This window comes from Ostrinia nubilalis, chromosome 17 (genome assembly GCF_963855985.1).
Source record: "Ostrinia nubilalis chromosome 17, ilOstNubi1.1, whole genome shotgun sequence".
NCBI lineage: Eukaryota > Metazoa > Arthropoda > Insecta > Lepidoptera > Crambidae > Ostrinia > Ostrinia nubilalis.
The window spans coordinates 9,622,843-9,628,842 of record NC_087104.1 but is presented as its reverse complement, the minus strand read 5'-3'; the positions used below and the strand labels follow the sequence as shown (position 1 = coordinate 9,628,842).

The 6,000-nt window shown below is 34.4% G+C and overlaps 1 protein-coding gene across 1 annotated transcript in view; it reads right to left on the bottom strand.

Annotated features, from left to right (window-relative positions):
- The window catches only part of LOC135080030 (cAMP-dependent protein kinase type II regulatory subunit), a 31,715-nt gene continuing 25,715 nt past the window's right edge, over positions 1-6,000 (bottom strand). The window contains exon 8 of the mRNA XM_063974701.1: positions 1-203. The gene's annotated coding sequence lies outside the window, so the exon portion shown is untranslated. The remainder of the gene's footprint in view (positions 204-6,000) is intronic.

Below are 6,000 nucleotides of genomic sequence, written 5' to 3'. Positions count from 1 at the left end.
AACACCGTGTATAGCGAAATATATACCTTATGCTATGATTTAAAATCTATAAATAAATTCCACACAGACAAAATTTAACACATGATATTATGAACGACATACATAGATAATGACAGTAATTATGTAGTTATTGCACGTACTATTAACTAGTGGGCTCAATACACCGGGACACACAGACATTCGGTGGACGCGACGCACCTCACCTGTACAATGTAACATCAACATTATACACGGAATATCAAACTGTAAATGTATCATAGAAAGGAGAACGTATCACACACCTAAGCGAATATGGACCGGTGAATACTCTACACAAATGTTGGCAATTTAGGACATTTAACACACTTCAAAATTTACTAGGTAAAACATTTAATGTAGGTACTGATAAATTATGACACAAATAGAGTCCAAGTCAACAAGGGTATACAATAATCATGGAAAAGATGAACGAAATATATCGGCTTTCGGATTGATGCACTAAATACACATACCTCACAACACATTTCACAATTCACAAATAGAAAAGGCAGTTTAAGTTAAACACGAGATTAACATTAGGTTGTTAGTGAGAAAGATTTCTAAACATTTCCTGTTGATGTTTTGTATGAAATAGGCACTTGAAGTGAGAATCGTCATCGTAGAACGATGAAATGATAAAATCATATTATTATACAGATTTATTAACAAAAATTAAATTATTGAAATTGTCAACTGGCAACTAAGGAATGTATTAGCTACGTCAACCAAACGCTTAACGGGTAATGTCGGGTTAACAGAAGCAGCGAAGCAGGCCGGGACAGACAACACCGAACAGCAACGATCGGAACCGTTCGTCGTTAACAGTGACAGGTCATTAAAAATCATTAAAATTCAATCAATAGGTTAAAATTCATTTAAATAAAAAGACAACATCGTCTATGGCAGCTGAAATAAATTTGTACATTTTTGTACATGGCGTCAAAACGTTACACCTCACCCCTCAGGATTTGACTATGCTCCATTAAATTTCCTAATCTACTAATATTTTAAATTACAATAAGAAAATGACAAAAACTAACTACTACATAGTAAATATAGACTTAAATATTTAGCGCTACACATGATCTTTACGCATTCACCTACTTTGGCTGGATTCACAAACAAAGGTTGTAGATTTTTCTAATTTAAATAATACTGGGAAGTTCTACCTGAGGGTGGCACGGCCGATGCCGCGTGCCCGGCGACTACTGTACCATTCAGTTCAACACACCTCAGATCTATATGTAAACAGTAAGAGCAAACAAAACAATAGGAACTCTCTACAACAGAAAAAGCTTTTAAACGTAAAATAATTAAAAGATAACACAAAAAAATAATCCCTTTTCCTTAACAAAATTACTATGAAACATTCATTAAAAAAATATTCTCTGCAAAAAAATTAAATACAATTAAATATTAAAACAACTCCCCGGTGGTTGAGGGCCGAACGTGCCGAGTCATTCGACGTCGAGTGACCCTGCGCAACGTAACTACCATTAATTTGGCATTCAAAACTGCTTCACACGTAACACCTCCATATACATAAAATCGATAAAGTAATTAAAATTGCGTTCAAATAAATAAATAAAAATACAGTGAGTAGATTTTATCTAATCACGAAAATAAGACTACATACTTTACCTACAAGGTATATAAAATGTTGTATTGTTCAGAAAAGCCTGTGTCAGTGAATATCTTAAATTTAAGAAATGGCGACAGCTGTTGAAATATATCAGGACGCGTGCCCGACAATATTGCATTGTCAACTCTCACTACTAAGACATTTTTATGGTAATTTTTATGACTAATGCCTTTTACCCTCATTCCGTAAAATTCATATCATTCGTCGGGTGTTCGCGACGGCCGCACGAAACCGAACGATGTGACATTGTACGTAGAATCCTGCATGTCGATGTAAGAAGTTCCTTTTTTATGGCACTGTGTATGAGCAACTTGAATTTGGTTCGTGAGGAACTAGTTTCGTGCGAGCGGTCGGTTCGAGACGCCACACACTCGAGCGTATATTTACATTTCTACTAAGGCATTTATCTATCTAATATAAGCGTATATTCGTACCAATGCAATATTATTGAGCGCTCGTACAATATTTTTGACCTTCCCTTTCGACGCGTAATCTGAGATATAACTACACTAAACATTAAATTATGTGATAAATTATCCACATGGCACTGTTTGATAAAAAGTCGTAAACCAATAGCGATACTAGATACCGTCGCGGTACGAATTAGTAGACACGAGAAGCCAAGTCAAAATAAATTAGAATTTAGTTAGCGACTGCTTGAGCGTAAAACAGTTTTAGTTAACTCCGGGAGATTATGCTGTTTTTGTTCTTGTTTATTGTATTAAATTAAATAGTTTCATAATACAAAATATACAGGAAAATTGCACATTAATGCGCAATGTAATAAAATATCTATAACAATAACAAAAAAATCAATAAATATCATCGAGAAAGTCTTCACTGAAATAGTATGAACATAGATATTTTCAATGTTTTGCCTTTGAAATAAAACTTTGCTTCGTTCATGCTAATTCAATGTTCGACTCTAGCATACACCAGCATAATCTCAGTGCGAAGTCAAGGAAGGAACACAGTAAAAGAAGCCGAATTTCCATTAGGCAATTATTTGTTGTGGTAACACGAACCTTTTGTTGTCCGAATGACATAATTATATTTCAGTGATATTTTCACAACTTTGTCAAAGATGTTTTGGTGCCATAGACTGATTCTTTATAGCTAAGTTAGCAGTCATAATATTTTAATCAGGATTACAAAATCCTTTGAATGTCAAAATATGGTACTGATGAACTAAAACAATCAAGAGTAGGGAATCGAAAGATCAAATGCAAAGATCTCAGACAAAATTTGGAAATGAGCAGAGACAAAAAGTGTTGACAGAGTATTATCACTATTTTAAGCACACAGATCCATCTGTGGATACGTAATTGTCAAAACCGTTCGTATTTCACAACAAATAACGCCTAATGGAGATTCGTCTCATGAATTTTAAATCGAGCCAGTAACTTGACATTTAAACTATAATCTAACAATAGGAATCATCGAAACATTTAAAATTTAATCACTACAACTCCTGTGCAACCTAGATCTACAGATCGAAAACCTAACCAGTGAGGGTTCAATACTCATGGGGACCTGCTGAAGCCAGCAGCGAAATTACAGCAGTCAAAACATCAAATTACTGTACCAAGTTAAAACCGATTAGAGCAGTGTCTCTTAACCTGTTGTCCGCAGACCATTGGGGATGCACCAGTATATTAATTATATCCCTGGAGTATCATCATTACATTTTTTTTTGTTACAATCACTCATAGAATAATGATGCCTAGAAATCGAGTAAGCGCAAGAAAAGAGAGGCACTTCAAACGGGACCAGTGGCTTATTATTATTCTGTCTAATGGCTTCAATGGTGCGTATTTGAAGCACACTGGTTTTGCCAAGTTTTTTCTTGAATTCTGACAGTTGACAAAGTCAAACACTAGTGAAAACTTTGTAAGATGACAATAATATTTTTGGTTCACTTTAGCCGAAGCGCATGTATGAAGACCATCTTAGGTGTTATTAATCTAAGCAAACATTAATCCCTCAAACCCCGCGAATCGAGACAAAACAAAAATCAATCATTACGCTGACTTATGCGCTCCTTTGGGGCTTGATAGGTTAAGGCCGGGTAGCAGAGAAAATGGCGAAAATGAGGTTTTCATTTTTCATTTTTGAGGTACTAAACAGTAAAATTAAAGGCTAAGATTTTTTTTGGGCATAGTTGAGGATATTTTCTAGGGCTATTAACGGATGGAAACACGATTTGATGAAGTTGACTCGATAGAATAAATTCCCAAAGTTACCTCTATTCGTTTTCTATTTATGGTTTTATTTTTAAAATAAGCGATTTGAGATTCTGAATCTTTTACTAAACTAAAGTTCAGAAATAACTTGAGGGCTTTTAACGGATGAAATTTTTATATTGCGTCTTATTTAGTTACTATGTTAAAAAATGTGGAAAAATCGCCCATGACGGCTTGGACAATCTCAATCAGTCGCGCGGTGGCGCTTACGGAGGTCGGACGCGTGTCAGTTTTATGCACGTGACAGTTCGCAATTTGTCAATATTTTTGACAATGATGACTTTGATGAGTCACAGTATAATAATATCAGTGTTACTGGAGAAAGCAAAAATTTTTGGTAATTAAGAATTATGAATTTTGTCTACCTATTGAAATTTAAATCGTTGGTATCCTTTTAAACTAAGACTCTACTCATGATACATAGTACATTCCTCAAATATGAGACAAAAGCAATGAGTTAAAATTACATTTTAATAGTACCTACCTACATACAATCGACTTACACTCTTTAGAAGAGCACACTTACACAAATAAATAATAAAAAATTAGGTCAGTGGGTCAAATATAGGGGCAGCTGCACGTCACTGAAAGACGCATCTGGGCTGGAGAACATCCTTCATCCTTGCTTACAGATGCAGATGTAAATAGAGTTATAACTGGACAAATTTTACATGAAATGTTTAACAGAAATCAGTTTTTGCGTGAAAGAGTAACAAACATCCAGACATCCAAACTTTCGCCTTTATAATATTAGTAGGATATTTCACAATCCAAACTAATATTTACTATTTAGCATTTACTTACAGTAAATATTAGTTTGGATTGTGAAATATTTAAAATAAAAAAAAGAATAAAACAAAATAGGGTTTCAAATTACCTATCTATATCTAATATTATAAAGAGGTAAAGTTTGTGTGTTTGTATTTTTTTAAATTGTAAGGGGTAATCTCGGGATCTACTGAACCGATTTTAAAAAATCTTTCACCAATAGATAGCCACATTATATCTGAGTGTAATAGGTTAGTATATAAAAACCGAAAAATTCCACGCGGGCGAAGCGGCGGGCGGAAAGCTAGTTTATTTATAATTATGTAACAGCATAATTATTAAAGTCGAAGTCAAACATTCTTTATTTGTGTGGACCTATATTAACGAGAGATTACAAGGCGTCAAATATTTCAAGAAAAAAATTAAAAACTATTATAAAGCTAAATTTTGCTCTCATGGAGCCTTTACCTAATCTGACAAATTAAGACTTAGAGAAGAAACTAATAATAAAACTATTTAACTGTCCTGCAATGAAAAGCTTGATCGGGTACAATACCTCAAGTTATTTCAGAACTTGATTTCATTAAAAGACTCCGAATATTAAATCGCTTAGGTATCTAAAGTCAAACGATTCTGAAATGTCAAGTGACATAAATTTGGGACTAATGAATAACCCATTAAGATAGTAGCGCCCTCCTGTCAATGACATACCTGGAACGATAGAGTATTGGACAACTAATAAAAATGCTTTTTCCTAAATGACTGACGGATATCGTAGAGACCTGAAAGTTGGAAGGTGTGTTCTTTGTATGACGTAGGCATCTCATAAGAAAAGATTTTCCGAAATGGGGTCATAAAATGAAGGGGGTGAAAAAAGGGGGCAAAGTTTGTATGGGACAAAGTGATTCCTTGGTTCGATCTACTTGAAATTTGGCTTAATATAATTCATTAATATAATTCATGAAAGACGTGTGGAACGGGTAGAAAGTAATTTTGGCAGTCATTTTCTTCGAAGTTCATATCAATACTACTTAGTGCCTTTGATTTAATTACTTTTTATTTTTACAAGTGTTTGAAAACTCCATGTCTGATTGTGTTCAATGTCAAGTGAAATCTCAAATTGAAATGTCTCAATCTCAATGAGGAGACTCTGTATTTATTCCTAGAATTAACCTAACACCGTCAAATTACCCTTTCGAATTCAAGACAGTGCAGTTTCCCATCAGTCTGCTTCGTAATGACTATAAACAAACAAAGCTCAAAGTCAAACTCTAGGGACCTCTGCTTAAACTCCCATGAGTGCACAGAGGTAAGCAGGTAACCGCGTGT